The sequence below is a fragment of the Bidens hawaiensis genome, unplaced genomic scaffold (assembly GCF_021521415.1).
Source record: "Bidens hawaiensis isolate Kalapana, Puna unplaced genomic scaffold, B.hawaiensis_p1.1 tig00001511_1, whole genome shotgun sequence".
Taxonomy (NCBI): Eukaryota; Viridiplantae; Streptophyta; class Magnoliopsida; order Asterales; family Asteraceae; genus Bidens; species Bidens hawaiensis.
In genome coordinates, this window is record NW_027491085.1 from 2,624,262 (window position 1) to 2,643,618 (window position 19,357).

Consider the following 19,357-nt stretch of genomic DNA (forward strand, 5'->3'; position numbering starts at 1 on the left):
TTAAAAATCTTTACAAGGTCAAGCATGATGTAGTTTTTAATTGAGTAGTTGTTCTCTCATTCATGGTTACGACCATTTGAGACCCAAATTTTGTTTGAATCCAACATTATGTTCACCACTCTTATGTTGAGACTTGCCTCATTGGAGTGTGAGTTTAGCAAGCTTTGCTCAACTCATAAAATCGCTCTGTTTATATTATATATATATTAAAAACCATCTGTCAGTTTTCTCACAAATTTCACTATTCATCATGTCCTTTGTTCATCTGACACAAATTGGTTTCTTTTTAACACCTCATCTATGTCTCCCCCCCCCCCCCCCTCTCTCTTCGTCACCGCTCCTTTTCTTCTTCATCGGTTCTCTACAATTTGTCAGCGTTTTTTTATATATTTAGTTTAGTTCAAGTACAAAACCAACTAATATTATTTATTAAATCGAAAACAAGACATACAATCGTAAGTGTCGATATGTCCGAGTGGTTAAGAAGACAGACTCGAAATCTGTTGAGCTTTGCCTGCGCAGGTTCGAATCCTGCTGTCGACGTTTTCATTTAAATTTTCGTACTTTTTAAAGTAGTAATTCAGTTTTGTTTTCCATATGACAAATTCATAACTATTATCTTCTAATTCTAATCGTTATCTTTATGGCATCCTCACTCTCACTCCGCCTGTACCTCCCATTCCATCATCACCACCACCATACAACCGCCGTAAAAACTACAATCCGATGCGGTCCACGTTCCAACCGTGGTCCGTTACACAAAGGCCGAACCCTAAGCATCGAAGCAATCCAAGCCGTCCAATCACTCAAACGCTCACACCGTTCCGATCCAACCACCGTCTCCAAAACCTTATCTCGTCTCGTCAAATCCGACCTCATCGCCGCCTTCAACGAACTCCTCCGTCAAGACCACTTCGACTTATCCCTCACAGTCTTCAACTCCATCAAATCCGAACACTGGTACAAAACGGACTTAACTCTATACGCCAAATTAACAACGGCTATGGCTAGTAAAGGCATGACGGATGAAATTGACCGGTTGATTGATGACGTCGAGGTTGCGGATTTCGTTTCGGCTGACAGTAAGGGAGTTGTGTCGCTCGTTAAGGCGCTGTTGGCTGCCGATAGGGTGGATGCGACGGTTAGGGTTTATGAGATGATGAAATGTGGTGGATGGAGGTTTGATTCGGTTAAGGGTGAGTATGTTGGAAAGGTGTTGAGTAGGGGGGTGAGGAGGTTGGGGAAGAAGGAGGTGGCGGATGAGATTGATTTCGAGATTGGTAGGGTGTCCGGTGGAGTATTGGAAAAGACGGCGGGTTGAAGTGTAAAATTGTGGCATGGAAACGAATTGAAGGTATAGAGAAAGTTTGTTTATGTTCGTTTGTTTAGTCAATGAATGAACAGGAACAATATATTTAGTTTAGTTAAAGGAGCGGATACAAACACATGTTTTGTTTGTTCATTTGTGTTACTGAATGTGCATTAGTTAAAGTACTTTCGCGTTGATTTATTTAATATTATTAGATCGATCACAATTTATGTTTATAAAATTTAGGCTCAATAGATTGATGTTACGGTTAGTCTTGATTGGTTTTCGTTTAGTTACGCTGTTGATCTATGTTTGGTTATGTTTGTGTTTATGTTGTCAACTAACACGAACAAGAAAGCTTAATTCGTTTAATTGTTTGTGTTCGATCTTTTGTTCTGTCAAAGTTAAATGAACATGAACTATGAACATGCCTTGTTTTGTTCGGTTCATTACGATTTTGCTTAGTCTTCTAATTTGTTTAAAATCGAAGAAATGTTGGTTATACCATTATTGAATTCGAAGCGCACATCCTTTTATATCTTATTGCAATATTGATTGCAACGTGGTTTTTTTTCGATTGCACCAATTAGGTCATGATTCTGTATAACTTGGAGATCAGCTAATGAGTTTTTAGAGAAAGAAAGAAAGGGAGATAACTGGATGGAAGCGAGTACAATGAGACTTGGTGTGTTTCTTGATATCTCGCATAAGTTTTGAGGACATTAATGGAGCGTACAACCATCAAGACCTCTTTTGTGCATATTATAGCAACACAAGAATTTTGCATCTTTGTTTCTATAATGATTTTACGCTAAATTGTGAGTTTGGGTTTAGTACTAACGAGCTCGGGTTAACCCGAAAACACATTTATCTAAACGATTGGGTTTGGGTTCTTTGGGGTGTTCATGAATTTGAAGATTTATATATTTGTGTAGTATGTAGCAAGACGAGGAAAATGTCATATAACCCATGTTATTGTCACGTTTTAAAGAAAACAAACCTGAGAACAAACATCATGATTACTTTTTAATTTTGATTATATAAACAACCACCGTAAAAGATGGGATATGATGTTCATTTATTACACGTGACAATTCATCTAGCATAAAATAATGACATAATAGAACTTGTTAGCGAATGATTGACGAATAAATAAATTCGTTAACTTGATCTCCAATTATAAGTTCGTTATCAGTCCAAGGTGATCTGAGAGAGAACGGCCAATTGTGGTGGATTCAGTGATGGCACTTTACGGTAGGGGTGGCAAGGGTGGTGGTTGGTATTGCCGACGATGATGGTTGTTGTGGTGGTGGCTAGCAAGTTGTCATGTGGTGGTGATGGCTAAGAGGAAAAAAAAATACTTAATTGAGTAGATAAAAAACTAAAAATATTTAATTTGGGATGTAAATTTACACCGGCTGACAAGACAGTTAAGAGATAGAAAGATAGAAGCCAGCTAAATATTTAAGGGAGTTGGTAAGGTTGATAAATATTTTAAATTTTGACGGCTAATATTAGACGGCTAAAAGAAAAAAAAAAGAAGACGACTAAGTGAAGCTTTAGCCTACAAGCCGAGTAAATGACGACGCTAACAAACATATTTTTAAAAAAAATGAGGATCTTGTGTGATAAGAAAGTATAAAAGTTTGATATAGTGAAGATGGTTTTATAAGACGGAGTGAAGGAGGTTGTATAGTTTTATAAGAATGACTAGTTAAAAATTAAATTTGGGTTGGTAAATATATTTATTTCTGATGGCTAAAAATTGACGGCTAAGAGAAAAAAAATAGAAACCGGCTAAATATTTAATTGAATAGGCAAAAGTATTTAATTTTAGGGGGCTAAATTTACACCGGCTAACAAGACGGCTAGGAGATAAAAAGATAGAAGCCGGCTAAATATTTAATATGGTTGGTAAGGTTGGTAAAATATTGAATTTTGGCGGCTAAAATTAGACGACTAGAAGAAAAAAAGAAGACGGCTAAGTGAAGCTTTATCCTACAAGTCGAGTTGGAGCCGACTAAGAATGAATATTTGGAGTCGGCTAAGTAAATAAACACATATCCCGAAGCCGGCTAAGAGTTAAGAATGTCGGCTAAATAACCATAGATGTAGGCTAAGTTTAACCGCCTTTAACACCCGTTGAATTTTTATAGGCGTGGGTTCCGTTTACTTTTCATAAAATTTTGTGTCCATAAATTGGCGGCTAAGGCTTAGTCGGCTTGGCTGACATGTCACTTGTTTATTGGTTAAAAACTAATGATTTAAGAGATTTAAGCTAAATTAGGTATGTTTATTTTGAAAAAAAAATTAGTTTTGGTAATTTACCCAATAGAATTTTTACTTTGGCTGATATTGTTTGTTTTCACTTTTACTCAATTGATTATGCAGACTATTCAATGCTATGCAGTAGGCATGTGGATACCCTGCAACGGTGCAGGTTATTGACTAGTACAATTGTATGTAATTGCTTGTGTTTTCCTCTATTTTGGAAGGGCTAAATAATGCACAATATGATTCTAAGTTATTGTCATGTATATCAGTTATAATTTTATTTTGAGATTAACATTTAACAACATCCAACAAAATCATAGATCACACGTCTTGGCTTCTAGGAAGCAAAACACAACTAACTTAATTTTTAAAGTTAAATTGATCATGCTACATATTTTATCTTGATTGGAGAATTACAAGTCCACAAAGATTTGTAAATTCACTTATAATTCGTGTTAATGAACACACACACACATTATTCGTAATTTTACAACACACATAACAAAATAATCAATTGTTAGGTGTGTCCGGCGCTATGGGGGCTTTCTTGTTTTTTTTTTTTGGGGGAGGGGGGGGGGGGGGGGGGAAATTGGGTTTAGGCCATATGCGTGAAGCGCCGACTAAATATCCTTCCAACCTATACTACATGAGGTGGAGTCGCTATGCTCTAAGACCACTACACATGACCTTATAATGTTATATGTGGAGATTTGGGTACATGTTAACCCAGAAAAGCCAAACAAGAAAGAAACTTTTCTTTCAACGTCTATTGGTGAATAACCAATATCAATTTATACCGGATTGTGAGGTCAAAATGTGAAGATAAATGGGGAAGTCGGGAGTGGTCCGTGGAATTTTGCTCGGGAAAAGGTGGGAACGCCACCTTCGATTTTGAGGAGAAAAGGGCGAATTGAAAGTCGGAATGACTCTGTGTGCTCTATAATTGTAATATTGCATTTATCTCACGTGTAGATACACTGTTTCTTTTCTAAGTAAAAGACAAATATAACGATTTGTTTAGATCTCTTTTACTCAATTTGGATAATAAGTGCCAATTGACCACTTGCCTAGCCACTTCATATGTTTAGCTCTTTATTGACTACACAATTAGTGAGAACATTCTCAGCCTATTTTCAATATTTTTGTGAGAGGGTTTTGTAAATGATATGGTATGATTATGAATGGTTGTGTGCAGAGAAGAGAGATCATGTTATATGAGAAAGTTAAATTTTGGGTTTTACTGTTTACACCGTATACCTTTTTTAATATTTTTTTTATAGTGAATAAGAGATAAAAGATAATGATAAAGATATAAAAAAATATTATTTAATTGAACACGAGAGAGAAATACATTGATTTTTAGTGTAATTATATGATATATATGGATATATAGTAGGGAACTGGCTAAGAATACTATGATACATGCATGTATTTACAATTCTATTTTTGTTTTTGTAGGACTTGTGTAAATAAATAATCTAACCTCAAGGGTCTAAAGTGAAATAAAATTGACTATAAAAGATTGTGTCATGAGCTACTACCATTCACACAAAAAATGGATATCTTCAACAATAAATCATTGTTGGTTCTCTTTACGATCACTCTTCTTATATGTTCTTCATATACAGACGCTCTCATCCCTCAACCGCGGTACATTTCCTTATATTTATGTTTTATTTATTTAATTATGGACAACACATGAATATATAATGGCAATAATACTAACATGGTGTAAGATGTGCAGGTTAGGGGATCCTGAGTTGGCTAAACTTAAATTTAAGTTCCCAGCTGGTTTGAAAACCCTAGAACGTTATCTAAACAAGATACCAAAAAACTTACCAAGAAAACAACAGCCTATAATTAAGCGTTGGGCGAAAGTATTGGATCACATAACTGCCCCATGCTCGGAGGTGTTCAAGTGCACTCCCCCTAGCAAAGTATGCCAAAATTATTGAATTTACGAACTCGATGTAAAGAATGGCAATGTTACCAGTTGCCAAAAACATTGTGGCAACCCAAAAGAAAGATGCTATTATAACCCTAAAAAAGGTTTTGCATGTATCAGTATTAATAATTAAGAACTAGGGGTATCCGCATTGTCCTCATTGTTTTGTTTTGGATTGCATTTGTTAGTTGTTCTAAACGATTTTCACATGTGATCTTAATTTAAAACAAAGAAGCGAACCCAGTACTTAGTAATGCAAGTATCCTTATTATTAATAATGTATTGTAATATTGTACTCTATCAGTCTATTGTCTGCTACTGTATTTTATGATAATGTATGCTTGAATAAAGATTATGCTTTAATTTAGTGTATTGTCATTGTGTATTTGATGACCTGTCCATGTTATTTGAACATTTCGTTTATGATTTTTTATGGAAATATAAAACTTTTATTTAAAAATCTAAGAGGTTGGTTTGGAAATATAAAACTTTATTTAAAAACTAGGTTTCTGTTTGGTATAAGGTAACATAATGATGGATGAATGGAATTTATATAAGGTAACATAATAATGAACAATGGAATGAAATTGATCACTACCATTCTTATGGTGGGTGGCGGGTGGTGGAGGCGATAGCTTGGGGCGACGGTGGATGAGTGATGGTGACAGTGACGGCAGTGGTGATTGGCGGCAGCGTCGATGGTTGGTGGTGGTGGTGGTGGGGGGGATGGGTAGTGGTGAGAGGGTGGTGGAGGTGATGTAGAGAAAATGGAATTAAATGGGGTGTTTCAAGGGAAATAAAAATGGACAAGGTGTAAAGCCTCGTTACCAGTGCCTCACATTTGGACGTTGGATTTACTCATAAACACAGTTCTAAATATCATAGTTAATTAAAACATTCGCGGAATATAAAAACTTTCATAATCATTCATAACGTATATTGAAACATTCATCTTGTCTTTCAATAATCAAAACATAACTTATACAACATAACAAGTCTTCAGATGCCAGACTCTTATTCTTCTGCCAAGTGGCCCCACTCAAGCCAGCTGTCGCATCCTACTCACCTGCGTGCATACTAAAAGTCAGTTACGCTGAGTGAGTTCTAGTTAATCAAGTAACTTACATACAACCATTTCATGCAATTATATACGTGATAGAAGACACATAGTCCACTATCTATACTGCTTACCTTACCTCTTAACCACTTACCTGCCCCTTACGTCTTAGCCACTTGTTTACGGAAGCACATAGAGGCTTGCCCTCCCACGCACTCACGTTATACCACTTAATAACGAAGGCAAGTATATGTAACACCCCGACCAAAGGCGGATTATACATCGGGGCGCCACATTTTGTTTCATTACTCGTGACACTATTGGGTGTCAATATTTAATAAATACATTCATTCGCGCACGCGCAGAGTAAACACAGATAACATAAATCATCATAAATCAATATATTATAAATCATAATATTCGAACAGCAAAAACTTGTCTTGATACATTTTAATCTAGGTCCAAAATAAAGAAAACTTCCTACGTGTCCACAAGCTCCAAAACAGCTACTGCAAACCTGAACATGTGTTAAAATAAACGTCAAACACTTGCGTGTTGGTGAGAAATCAAGTTTAATACAATACATAGATAACAATAAATCTGCGCGCAACACATGTATGTCTGGTGTTTAACAAGGGTGCAATCAGATTGTGATCAAGCCTAAATAGATCATAGCTCATAGTTCATAGTTCAATCCGTGCTCCCAATTGAGCACAAAAACGAGAAAACATCTGTGCAAGTGTAAACAAAGAAAACCGTAAACGATAGGTCTCCCGTGTTCATCTAATGGATCCATGAAAACTGCGGAATAGGCCGAACAAAGCGGTTAATGATACACACATACAAATAACAGCCAAGTAAACGTCCTCAACACATGGGATACTGCGCGACTAAAGTTCATAAACAAGTTTAAGACTCTAAGTTTGTACGAACACATGAACATCCCAAAACAGTAAAAATAAAAAGGGATTAGGTACGAGATTACTCACTTGATAAACGATGCGGTGTAAGATAAAGCAAGAACCAACTTTAAACAAGCACAAGTTAACCTATAATTAAAGATTATTGTTTTAACGATTTGTTTTAAGTCTTGATTATAAGTTAGCATAATTAATAAGTAAGTTATTATATATAATATATATACCGGAAAAGCAAGGCAGAACAGGGAGGAAGACGGAGGCAAAGAGAGGCGGCAGAGGATCAACGGCAGAGAGCAAGGAAGAACAGGAGAGATTAAGTGTTTTGTGTGTGTAGTGTTAAAAATAACATTATTATTTATAGAGAAACCCTAGGGAACACAATCCCTAGAAAAGGGGAAAAGATCTCAAAAAGCAGAAGATTCCAAAAGCAAAAGATATCAAAAGATATGGCAGCAGGGAAAAAGAGAAAAAGGCTGACAGGGAACAGTAAAAAAAGGCATGGGCGGATCAGATAAAGGTACTGGTCAAGCATGGCAAAAGCAGATCTCAAAAGATTATGTCAGTCACTTTTTCTGCCAACCAATGGGGTTGGTGCGCATGCTGCGCCAAAAGTGGCTTTTCAGACATAAGATAGGTCAGGTCAACAGCACAGAAGATAAGACAACACAAAAGCAAACGGCTAGATTCAACAGAAGAAAACTCAAAAGGGTTTAGCGCGAGAAGGCTAAGGCGCGCCGCGGGAGGGCGAAGGCTGACAGAGAACAGTCCACAGCGCGCCGCGGGAAGAACTAAAATCCTTAGCGCGTCGCGGGAAGAACTACCATTCTTAGCGCGCTGCGAGAAGAACTGCAATTCTTAGCGCGCCGCGGGAAGAACTACCGTTCTTAGCGCGCTGCGAGAAGAACTACAATTCTTAACGCGTCGCGAGAAGAACTACCGTTCTTAGCGCGCTGCGAGAACAGTTCGCCTCGCGTATCGCAGGAACAACTGGTCTTCACGCAGGCTTCCTTGTAAGGAGTCTGGCGCGTGGAGCTGCGCAGACAACCTTAGGCGGGAAGAACCAAAGGACAAGCAAAGAGTTAAGAGAAAGGGGGGTTCAAGACTTAAGGGCGGGACGGCGACAAGAGAGGAAAGAAGGCGGAGAGAAGAAGAGGGACGGGACGGCGGGAAGGAAAAGAGAGGAAGAGGCGGGAAGGAAAATATTATTAGTAATATATATATTTTAAATGTCAAGTTTTAAAAGAAAATAATTAAATTTTAAATCATAAAAAGAATCGGATCAGAAAGCGGGTACCTGGGTCGGGTCGGATCGGGGCAGATGTCACAGTCTCCCCTACTTTAAGAAATTTCGTCCCGAAATTTATCTCGAAGTAGGTTGCGCAGAGAACAGGTGCGGGTACTTGATCTTCATTTGATCTTCCCTTTCCCATGTAAACTCGGCTCCGCGCTTGGACTCCCAGCGAACTTTCACGATAGGGATGCGACTGCGCTTGGTTTGCTTTACCTCGCGATCCATAATCTCAACAGGCTTATCAACGAAATGCATAGATTCATCAACTTGAACTTCATCAAGTGGAATATGAAGGTTCTCGTCAGCTAAACACTTATTGAGATTGGATACATGGAACGTTGGATGCACATTACTGAGCGCGGGCGGCAGGTCAAGTCTGTAGGCAACTTTTCCTACACGCGCGAGAATCTTAAATGGTCCAACATATCGAGGAGCAAGCTTACCTTTCTTCCCAAAGCGGACAACACCTTTCCAAGGCGACACTTTGAGGAGAACAAGATCACCAACTTGAAATTCGAGAGGCTTCCGTCTATGATCTGCGTAACTCTTCTGTCGGCTTCTGGCAGTCAGCAGATGATCACGGATCTTGGCGATTTTATCGGTTGTCTCTTGAACAAGTTCGGGTCCTGTGATTTGAGCTTCTCCCACTTCGCTCCAACAAATCGGGGAGCGGCACTTACGACCGTAAAGTGCTTCAAATGGGGCCATACCGATACTGGAATGATAGCTGTTATTATAAGAGAACTCGATCAAAGGCAGGTGCGAATCCCAATTACCTCCAAAATCAAGAACACAAGATCGGAGCATATCCTCAAGAGTTTGAATAGTTCGCTCAGACTGACCGTCAGTCTGGGGATGATATGCCGTACTCATGTCCAAGCGAGTTCCTAGCGCAGATTGGAGAGATTTCCAAAAGCGAGATATAAAACGGCCATCGCGATCGGATATGATGCTCAAAGGAGTACCATGGCTGCAGACAATTTCCTTGACATAAAGCTGCGCGAGTTGCTCAACACGGTAGTTTTCACGAATGGGCAGAAAGTGAGCAGACTTAGTCAAACGATCCACTATTACCCAAATGCTATCATGTTTGCTTGCTGTCAAAGGTAACTTGGTAATAAAGTCCATCGCTACACATTCCCATTTCCACGTAGGAATCTCTGGTTGTTCGAGCAAACCAGATGGGCGTTGGTGTTCAGCTTTTACCTTAGAACAAGTCAGGCATTTAGCTACAAACACAGCAATATCCTTCTTCATGCCGGGCCACCAATAAGTAATGCGCAAATCCTTGTACATCTTATCAGCGCCGGGATGAATAGAATACCGAGATTTATGAGCCTCACTCAGGATATCAGCGCGAAGATTCTCATCAAAGGGAATCCAGATGCGATTGAGATAGCAGAGAATTCCACTCAGATTAGGAACAAAGTGCGCTTCCGCGCCACACGCTAACTCGGCGCGAAGGTTACCATTACTGATGGATGCGCGCTGCGCGTCACGAATACGCGATTCAAGGTTGCTTTGGATCGGCACAAAGTGAAGCTGCGTGCGCGGCAAGATACAGTTAAGCTGGCAGGGTTTTCGGCTGAGCGCATCGGCTACCACATTAGCCTTACCAGGATGATACCGGATCTCACAATCGTAATCGCTGATGAGTTCGTTCCATCGGCGTTGCCTCATGTTAAGTTCCTTTTGATCAAAGATATGCTGAAGGCTTTTATGGTCAGTGTAAAGGATACACTTAGTACCATAAAGGTAGTGTCTCCAGATCTTCAAGGCAAAAACAACTGCACCAAGTTCGAGATCGTGAGTTGTATAATTCTTTTCATGAACCTTGAGTTGCCTCGATGCGTAAGCGATAACCTTGCCTCGTTGCATAAGAACACAACCGAGACCTTGGTTGGAGGCATCGCAGTACACGACAAAATCATCATTACCCTCAGGTAGCGCAAGAACAGGAGCTTCACACAACAAACGCTTGAGCGTCAGAAAGGCTTCTTCTTGCTTCGAGCCCCAAATATACGGTTTACCTTTGTGCGTTAGAGCTGTTAAAGGCAAAGCGATCTTCGAGAAGTTCGAAATGAAGCGCCGGTAATAACCAGCTAAGCCCAGAAAGGAACGGATTTCAGAAGGAGTGGTCGGCGTAATCCAGTTCTTGATTGCTTCAATCTTGGATGGGTCGACATGAATACCCACCTTGTTTACAACATGGCCAAGAAACTGTACTTCATCAGACCAGAATTCACACTTGGAGAGCTTAGCATAGAGCTGCTCGGTTCGAAGCTTTTGCAATACCAATCGGAGATGTTGCTCATGCTCGGCCTTGGTCTTAGAATAAATCAGAACGTCATCGATAAACACAATCACGAATTTATCCAAGAAAGGTCTACACACCCGATTCATTAGATCCATGAAAACGGCGGGTGCGTTGGTTAAACCGAAGGACATGACCAAGAATTCAAAGTGGCCATAACGAGTTCGAAAAGCAGTCTTCGGAACATCTTCATCGCGGATGCGCAACTGGTGATAGCCAGAGCGGAGATCGATCTTCGAGAAACAAGAGGCACCTTGGAGTTGATCAAAGAGGTCGTCAATACGCGGTAAGGGATACCGGTTTTTAATGGTGAGTTTGTTCAACTCGCGGTAATCTATACACATGCGAAACGATCCATCTTTCTTTTTAACGAACAACACCGGAGCACCCCAGGGCGAAGAGCTAGGGCGAATGAATCCTTTAGCAGTCAACTCTTGAAGTTGGCTTGCCAATTCTTGCATCTCAGCGGGCGCAAGACGGTAAGGAGATTTAGCTACGGGGGAAGCACCAGGGACAAGATCAATACGGAACTCGACTTCACGAGCGGGAGGGACACCAGGAAGATCATCAGGAAAAACTTCAGGAAAATCACGCACAACAGGGATATCGCGAAGCTTCTTTTCTTCAGCAGGTTTAACCACATGGGCTAAGAATGCAATACACCTTTTCCGCAAGAGCCTTCGGGCTTCGGCGCAAGACATAAGTTTAAGACCACTGGAGGGTTTTTCGCCGTAGATATGAAGATCACCATTTTCTCGAGGTATGCGAATCATCTTCTTGGCGCAAATAACTTCAGCGCGATTATGCGTAAGCCAGTCCATACCAATGATAACATCAAAGCTTCCAAGGGGCATGGGGATGAGGTCGATCAGAAAATCGTTTTCGTTAAGGTTAAGCGTGCAATCTTTAATCACTGAGTTAATTAAAACAGTTTCGCCATTAGCCAATTCAACTGAAAAATCTTCTTTTAAATCGTTGCGCGGTCGCGCAAGCTTCTGCTCAAACGCGCGAGAAATAAAACTTCGATCGGCGCCAGTATCAAAAAGTACAGAAGCATAAAATCCGTTAAGCAAAAATGTACCATTAACTACGTCATTATTCGCTTGCGCTTGGTGCGCGGTTATGTTAAAAGCTCGTCCACGCGTCACTTGGTTTGAAATCTGGTTCACCGAATTCGCTTGCGTAATCTGAACTTGTAGCCTTGGGCACGCGTTCCGGAAATGACTGGGATCACCGCAGTTAAAGCACGATCTGGGTCGTGGGTTTTGGTAGGTTGGTTGTGGGTTCTGCGGGTAGACTGGTGGTGTTTGCGCAGTTGGGTTGGCGAGAGGGACTCTACAGTATTCGGCAGAGTGACCAACACGGCCACATCGGTTACATTGTCGACACGGGGTTTGGGTTGGGTGGTGAAGTCTACAGGTTGGGCAAAAGGGTTGATTTCATGTGTAAGGTTTCTTAAGTGGCGGGGCAGGGAGTGCGGGATTGGTTAAGGCATAGTTGTGGACTATAGGAGGTGTTGGGTAGGCTGACAGTGGGTTAGGCGCGTAAACTGGAGGTTGGTAGATGGGTTGCTGGACAATGGGCGGGTTGGTAAGCGCACAGGCTTTGCGCCTGCGCTTGAGGTTGTTACGGTTTGAGGGTTCTGGTTTGGTTTCTGTTGGTTCAGGAACAGTCTTGGTGAGTTTGGTCTTTTCTGTTCCCCGCAGGAACAGGGTTCCTGCTCTGACATGGTTGTCGCTGAGCACAGCGGCCAACTCGATGGCGTCAGAGAGGGTTACTGGGTTTCTGGCCCATACAGAATCTTGAATTTCCATGGGGAGACCCCCAAGGAATTTCTCTATGGCTCGGCGGGAAGGGGTAACAAGGTGAGGGACAAGCAGACTTAGTTCATGGAAACGCGTCGCGTACTCGCGCGCTTCACCGCTGTATTGCTTAAGATTCCAAAATTCTTCCTCCAGGCGCTTAACTTCGTTGGGAGGGCAGAATTCTCGCGTCAGAATTTCTTTGAATTCCTCCCAGGGCATGCTAGAAGCAGTTTCTGCGCCACGCGCATGAGCTACTCCATTCCACCATGTAAGCGCTCTAGATTCCAGGACACTGGAAGCATATAGGGTTCGTCTGTCAGGAGGGCATTGGGTGTGGAGGAAAGTGTTTTCTATTTTCTCAAGCCACTGGAGCATCACGGTGGCTCCTTCAAGACCTGTGAACTTTGGAGGGTTACCCGCGTTAAAGGACTTAATGTTGTAACCAGAGGTGTTGGTATTGTTTTGGCTCAAAGCTTGGGCTATTGCGGCGGCCATTTCCTGGGAACGTTGCAGCGAACGTCTGCGCGCGGCTTCTTTCTTCTTGAGATGGCGAGCTGATAGCGGGGGCATTCTATAAAAGTTTTAATTTTAGTTAATATCTTGGTTTTATCGCAAAGTATAACCTTATAAAGCTTGGTTTCGCGGAGTTAGATACTATCAAAAGTTAAAGTAAAATAAATGACCCTAAATGCAGACTTAATAAAGGTAACAAATTCGAATCAAGAATCGACAATTCATGTATCACCATGACTTTCCGAATTCCCAATTTAAAATATACGAGCAAACGAGTATTGGAGATTGACGATTCATGTATCACCATGACTTTTCAATCCTCAATATAAAATATACAAGAAAATGAGTATTGGAGGTTGACAATTCATGTATCACCATGACTTTTCAAGTCTCCAACCTCAGAACATAATCGTAAATGGAAATTGAAAATCAACTATTCATGTATCACCATGACTTTTCGGATTTTCAAATCCAACAAACGAGTATGTAAGTAAAATCAATAAAAATCGAAATTCAATTAAAAATCGAAATATCGCGAAATAAAACATAAGATCATATACTGCGCAAGCGCGAGCATATTCATAAATAACGAGTAATTAACAATAAGCGCGCAAACATGAGATTTCTCTCATGCGCGAGAAGGGACTCTTAGGTATTCTAGGCCGTTACGTCTAACCACCTATCCTAAAGTCAACGATCTCTGATACCAATCTGTAATACCCCGACCAAAGGCGGATTATACATCGGGGCGCCACATTTTGTTTCATTACTCGTGACACTATTGGGTGTCAATATTTAATAAATACATTCATTCGCGCACGCGCAGAGTAAACACAGATAACATAAATCATCATAAATCAATATATTATAAATCATAATATTCGAACAGCAAAAACTTGTCTTGATACATTTTAATCTAGGTCCAAAATAAAGAAAACTTCCTACGTGTCCACAAGCTCCAAAACAGCTACTGTAAACCTGAACATGTGTTAAAATAAACGTCAAACACTTGCGTGTTGGTGAGAAATCAAGTTTAATACAATACATAGATAACAATAAATCTGCGCGCAACACGTGTATGTCTGGTGTTTAACAAGGGTGCAATCAGATTGTGATCAAGCCTAAATAGATCATAGCTCATAGTTCATAGTTCAATCCGTGCTCCCAATTGAGCACAAAAACGAGAAAACATCTGTGCAAGTGTAAACAAAGAAAACCGTAAACGATAGGTCTCCCGTGTTCATCTAATGGATCCATGAAAACTGCGGAATAGGCCGAACAAAGCGGTTAATGATACACACATACAAATAACAGCCAAGTAAACGTCCTCAACACATGGGATACTGCGCGACTAAAGTTCATAAACAAGTTTAAGACTCTAAGTTTGTACGAACACATGAACATTCCAAAACAGTAAAAATAAAAAGGGATTAGGTACGAGATTACTCACTTGATAAACGATGCGGTGTAAGATAAAGCAAGAACCAACTTTAAACAAGCACAAGTTAACCTATAATTAAAGATTATTGTTTTAACGATTTGTTTTAAGTCTTGATTATAAGTTAGCATAATTAATAAGTAAGTTATTATATATAATATATATACCGGAAAAGCAAGGCAGAACAGGGAGGAAGACGGAGGCAAAGAGAGGCGGCAGAGGATCAACGGCAGAGAGCAAGGAAGAACAGGAGAGATTAAGTGTTTTGTGTGTGTAGTGTTAAAAATAACATTATTATTTATAGAGAAACCCTAGGGAACACAATCCCTAGAAAAGGGGAAAAGATCTCAAAAAGCAGAAGATTCCAAAAGCAAAAGATATCAAAAGATATGGCAGCAGGGAAAAAGAGAAAAAGGCTGACAGGGAACAGTAAAAAAAGGCATGGGCGGATCAGATAAAGGTACTGGTCAAGCATGGCAAAAGCAGATCTCAAAAGATTATGTCAGTCACTTTTTCTGCCAACCAATGGGGTTGGTGCGCATGCTGCGCCAAAAGTGGCTTTTCAGACATAAGATAGGTCAGGTCAACAGCACAGAAGATAAGACAACACAAAAGCAAACGGCTAGATTCAACAGAAGAAAACTCAAAAGGGTTTAGCGCGAGAAGGCTAAGGCGCGCCGCGGGAGGGCGAAGGCTGACAGAGAACAGTCCACAGCGCGCCGCGGGAAGAACTAAAATCCTTAGCGCGTCGCGGGAAGAATTACCATTCTTAGCGCGCTGCGAGAAGAACTGCAATTCTTAGCGCGCCGCGGGAAGAACTACCGTTCTTAGCGCGCTGCGAGAAGAACTACAATTCTTAACGCGTCGCGAGAAGAACTACCGTTCTTAGCGCGCTGCGAGAACAGTTCGCCTCGCGTATCGCAGGAACAACTGGTCTTCACGCAGGCTTCCTTGTAAGGAGTCTGGCGCGTGGAGCTGCGCAGACAACCTTAGGCGGGAAGAACCAAAGGACAAGCAAAGAGTTAAGAGAAAGGGGGGTTCAAGACTTAAGGGCGGGACGGCGACAAGAGAGGAAAGAAGGCGGAGAGAAGAAGAGGGACGGGACGGCGGGAAGGAAAAGAGAGGAAGAGGCGGGAAGGAAAATATTATTAGTAATATATATATTTTAAATGTCAAGTTTTAAAAGAAAATAATTAAATTTTAAATCATAAAAAGAATCGGATCAGAAAGCGGGTACCTGGGTCGGGTCGGATCGGGGCAGATGTCACAGTATAGGCTTACCCTACCATGCACTCACGTTATACCACTTAATAACGAAGGCACGTATAGGCTTACCCTACCATGCACTCACTTTATGCCACTTTAATAACGAAGGCACGTATAGGCTTACCCTACCACGCACTCACGTTATGCCACTTTAATAACGAAGGCACATATAGGCTTACCCTACAACGTACTAGCGTCATGCCACTAACACCCTTAATAGACCCCTTACCACTTCTATCACACTTTCATCTACGTGTCTACAACACACTTCCTATCAGTTTAACATTCACGAAATAAACAAGTCACACCATAACATTCACACACTTATAATCACTTAGAGATCATTTCCTTTGCCGACACGTGCAACATCCGAAGATCGTTCACGTACTGACAAGCTTTCTTTCATAACATTCATACATTATCCTTACATTACATACAATGTTCATATCTTTATTTATAACCTGACAGTACGTGCAATATCCGAAAATCGTTCACGTACCGACAATCAGTCATTCGTATCTATCACATATATCATACATGGCATACACTTACCATTTAAGGTAAGTGTATTAACTATCACATCGAGTATGCACACAGCCCCGAAAACATAAAAAGGAAAGGGGCTAGAAACTCACCTGGATCCTGTTTCTTTCCCCGTTTATCGTAATTTCCTTCATAAACTACGCCCTGGTAACTGTATATAGGACGTGTATTAATATTCATTCTATTTGCATTCCAGTTGGAAATGACTAAGTCTGGTATGATCGGTTGGCCTTGTTTAGATTTCATTTACTTTTTATATTTCTTACAACCCTAATATAAGGTTTTTAATTATTTTATTATTAGTTTCTCTTTCATAAAATATTTTATTATTATCATAAGACTCGATTATTTAAATATTCTTTTAACTTTTTTTCTTTATCGAGTTCACGTCCCTCCTCGTAGACTGTCATGTGTTTATAAGTATGCTCGTATTTAGACGTATGTGTGTATGTATAGGACACACGGGTTATACCATACTTTTGAACCCCAAGTGAAATCTTATGTGTATACTTAAGCGAGTATCTCTTTGTACTCTCGGGTTCTCAACGAGATCAATTACAAATTAACCAAGTCACTTCGTAATGTAATCGAATTATAAGTGATCGGGTGTAGGAGTGTTATAGGGCTCTGGTTTGTATTTGGGCTTGGCTAAGCTTTGGGCTAGACACAAAAACAAGTCCTTGGCTGATATGGGTCCAAGAGCCCACAACTGGGCCACACACAAATCTGATTTGGGCCTGGCTAGTGTTTTGGGCCGGGTTTTGATAAAATAAATAAGAAACATAGGCCCATCCTTCTCATCCTCTTTATCGTCTCTCTCTTCTTCCTCTTTTTTTTTCTTGTCTGGTTCCTCTACAGCAGCTCCTCAAAATCGATTACAATGAGATCGATGATGATGAAACACTGATTATACGGACAGATTCATTGTAATCGAACCTCCCTTGTATGCGAATCCTTAATAGCAGCTCTAAGGGTAATCGGGTTATGTGGAAGTAAGCGAGTTCTATATTGCAATCGAATTCGGTTGTAATCGTCTGGCCGTGTGTGCGAGTCAGATTGTGTTCGAGCTACAGGTTGTAAGCGAGGTTCATTGTTTTCTGGTTGGATTGTAAGCGAGTATGTATTGTAATCGATTTAAACATTTGTAATCGAGTTCCTCTATGAATCGATTACAATTGTAATCGACCCACTGATCTGGTCTTATTGTATGCGATTGTCTGAATATTGTAAACGATTTATTGTGATCGAATTTCAATGTAATCGGGTTTTGGGATTGTATGCGAGTACCTGTATGTGTGTTGTAAGCGATTGCAGGGTATTAATCAGTTTCTAATGTAATCGAATTGGATTGTGATCGATGGTGATTTGCTTGGCTGCAAGGAAGCCGATGACCTGATGGTTCACTGTATCTGGGTTTTAGGCTGGGCATATGGGTTTTGGACCATATTATTAGCACGTGTTCATACCGTTTGCTTACGACACCTTTGGCGCTCTCGGCCCTGACGCGGTTCAGTTCCTTAAGCGGGTTCAGCAGGTGGTCAGCAGTAACTCCGCCCATGCTAAAGAGAACGTTGTGTTTAGTAGGGTAGGGTTTGCTATTCAGAAAGGGGTAGCGGCGCAGCTTGTTACCCGTCTATCTGCCGTTAGTCTGTAATTGTCCCGGTGTAAATTTTAATTAATTTAAAAAAATTATTATTACTTAACATATAATCCTCTAACATGATGCTATCTTACCCCTTAAACTTTCTCGTGTCCATTTCCGGGTAAGATTTGACTCGGCAAATCATAAAGTTTGGATCTTTAATCTTAAAACATCCAAACTAGATCTAGGGCTTCTTTTAACGAGCCGTTCCTAGTTACGAGTTCGTTAAGTTCCATTTTATCATAAAGTTTTCAACTTTAATGTTCGTTTATACCCGACCTACTCTCGCTTCAAGTTTCAAGGCCAAACGTTAATGAAAACGTAATCTTTAAGGATCAAGAACATACTTTTTCGTGTTCGTTTGTTGTCGTTTGGCTTGGTTATGAACTTAAATCCTTGGATCTATCTTGTTTATAGAAAATTTAGTAATAGTTAGCTTGATTTGGCCTCGGATCTCTTTCTTTTTCTCTTGGCCGTTTATGTATAGTAAGGAATGTGTGTGTGTAGAGATTATGGAAAGGATGGAATGAGAGTTAGGGTTTTAGGATGGTTTAAGGAGATATTTATACTCCTCAAAGCCCATGGACTTAAGGCCCATCCCACCATCTTGCTCCATTTTAATTACCCAAGTCCATAATTCTTTCTATACTTAATATTAATTAACTATTAACACTCGTTTATAATTTCATGGACTTTCTTTTATCTATTATTTGTTCTTTTATTATTTCTCTATTAATCCGAGTAACTATTATGCCATAAATAAATTATATATTTAAATATTATTCTTTGAAAATCCGGGATGTTACACAAGGTAATAGGTGATTCTACTCTATTAACCAACAAATTGATATAACTAACCGAAATGTAAATAATGAAATTGGATTAAATAACTCTAAATCTTAAAACCAGAAAAATATATATCTAAAACTGATTACAAACTCATAACCATAATCACAAGTTAGCTTATATTATATATATAGACCATGACTCGATACAATTATAAATTGATTCGAATTCCTAGTTAGACATCAAATAAAACC

At 40.1% G+C, this 19,357-nt stretch overlaps 1 non-coding gene and 1 pseudogene across 2 annotated transcripts; both read left to right on the forward strand.

Moving 5' to 3' along the window:
* Positions 1-461: 461 nt before the first annotated feature.
* TRNAS-CGA (transfer RNA serine (anticodon CGA)) lies at positions 462-543 on the forward strand. The gene has a single exon. It is a non-coding gene; the product is annotated as a tRNA-Ser (tRNA).
* Positions 544-636: 93 nt separating this feature from the next.
* On the forward strand, positions 637-2,179 carry LOC143581013 (protein THYLAKOID ASSEMBLY 8, chloroplastic pseudogene; annotated as a pseudogene). The gene is made up of 2 exons (XR_013143757.1): positions 637-1,354; positions 1,900-2,179. The product of XR_013143757.1 is annotated as a protein THYLAKOID ASSEMBLY 8, chloroplastic pseudogene (transcript).
* The last annotated feature ends 17,178 nt before the right edge of the window (positions 2,180-19,357 follow it).